Source organism: Propithecus coquereli, unplaced genomic scaffold (genome assembly GCF_000956105.1).
Source record: "Propithecus coquereli isolate 6110/MARCELLA unplaced genomic scaffold, Pcoq_1.0 Scaffold188, whole genome shotgun sequence".
Taxonomy (NCBI): domain Eukaryota; kingdom Metazoa; phylum Chordata; class Mammalia; order Primates; family Indriidae; genus Propithecus; species Propithecus coquereli.
This window is the reverse complement of record NW_012143634.1, coordinates 4740547-4742664: the sequence shown is the minus strand read 5'-3', so window position 1 is coordinate 4742664 and position 2118 is coordinate 4740547. Positions and strand designations below refer to the sequence as shown.

Genomic DNA, 2118 nt, shown 5'->3' with positions numbered 1-2118 from the left:
ATCTGTTCTTCATTTCTATAATTTTGTCATTTTAAGGATGCTATGGAAATAATATAGTTTGTAACCTTTTGGGATTGGCTTTTTTTACCCAACATAATTCTCTGATGATTCATCCAGGTTGCTGCATGTATTAATAGTTTGTTCCTTTTTATTACTGGGTAGTATTCCATGGTATGGATGTGCCACAGTTTGACCATCTGTTGAAGGAACTATGGGTAATTATTAATTTTGAATAATTATGCCTGTCAGGTTATTAGAATTCTTTCACTGAAAACATTAAGTGGAGATTAAGTGGGATAAAATAGACACAAGGCAGAAATCAGTCCTCATCTTCCATGCTATTCTTGAAGAGGTATTACCTAATCCACTTCCTTCTACCTGCTCTTCTCAGGATTTTTTAATTTGTTCAGAGCAGCCAAAAAAAAATCTGGAAATTAGTTCAAAGCTAACTCTCTCTTCATCCCCTTCTGAAAGCCTCAGAAAGCAAGAGATGATGTGAAGAAATTAGTCTCAAATGTCCCACTGAACCCCTGATCCCAGCACATCATCAAAAACAGAATTAAATGATGCCAAGTTTATCAAATTACTAAAGCCAGTTCTAAACCTCTGGACTTAGGAAACTGCAATAATAAAAATACAAATGAATTGCTTTTCAGTACATTAAAAAAAGTCAACAGATATCACAGAAACCTAATTATCATTTTTGCTCAATTATCTTACTGAAATCTTGTTGAGTTTTATTGTCCTTATCCAGCATTACTTATGCTGATATATAATCTATGTAGCAGTTTATTAATAATACAAGATTAAAATAAAAACAACCTTGTATCGAGTGAATACTAAGGTGGCCAGTATAATGATTGGGAAGCAATTTTGGTCAGACCAGACCAGGGATACATCGGTTGTTGGTCTGTGAACTCCCCAAGTGCTCCATGCCATTCCTGTACCACCAGCACACTCCATGGGTTACTTATGTGTGCACTTGTTTACCTTTTTTTCTGAGCTGTAAGGGCCTCATGGCAGGTGTATATTTTCATTTTATAACATCTACAAAGTATGCACTGAATTAATTACTTAAGGAAACATAATACTATCAGCAGCTCCTAATTCTTGAGTGTTTAATGCAGTTATATTATCCTACCTTTCTAGATAGGGAACTGAGGTTCAGAGGGGTCAAGGAAGGTCATGGCTAGTAAGTGGTAGAGACAGGACTCAATCCTGGTTTTGTCTGGCTCCAAAGTCTATGCTCTGCCTAGTTTAGTACACTAATTGGCTGTGTTAGGAAACATACAGGGAAACTTCAATAAGAAGCTGTGTGGTTTATGCATGAATATGGAGGTTGGAAAAGAACTTCAGCAATGCACTATTGGGTCAGACAATAACAAAATCTTTATTAAAATGTTTCTGTTTTTTGCCAGGTACTAGGCAGGGGTGTCAGAGAAAACAGAGATATGATCCCTGGAGCTGAGGAAGGGGATCTCAGGCTAGGTCTGAAGTAGGTACACTATACCCTGAAGTAAACAATATAGAAATAAAAACAAAGTGGCACACTGACTGCCTAGGGAGGAGTTGGGGCAGCCTCAAAGAGGAGGTGGATGAGCAGGAATTCACTGCCTCCACGCAGGGTCGACTCTGTGTTGACAGGCCCAGTGGATGCTTTGCTGGAAAGCACAAAGGCATCTGCTAGTGGGCATTTCCGGTAGGCAAGACACACAATCTCAACAGGTCTATTAAACCTTGGATCTGTCACCTCTTCTGAACTGATTTATAGTCTTGTACCCAAATGTGATTAACTTGGTGGGTTCGCAATCATGAAAAGAAGAATTTCCCTAGTTATACTCAAGTTGCCTATTTCAAGCTCTGAAAAGTGTCCCTAATTTTAAATTTTCTATAATTAGGTAGGAAAATTATAGTTCTCATTCCATTTCTCCTTCATCTTTTCACATTGAATAAACACATATTTTTGGCCTAACCTCAAAATATTTCTTTACCCTTGATCATTTTAACACCTCTTTTAACACCTGTTTTAGTTTCATTATTTCTTTCTTTGGGTATGACCAGGAGAACCACAAAACACATTCTTGGTCTGATAGGTGTGTATAATTGATATCTACAGTT

The 2118-nt window shown here is 37.4% G+C and overlaps 1 protein-coding gene across 1 annotated transcript in view; it reads right to left on the bottom strand.

Annotated features, from left to right (window-relative positions):
- Window positions 1–2118, bottom strand: part of CASK (calcium/calmodulin-dependent serine protein kinase (MAGUK family)) — a 437172-nt gene that overhangs the window by 96837 nt on the left and 338217 nt on the right. The window lies entirely within an intron of this gene.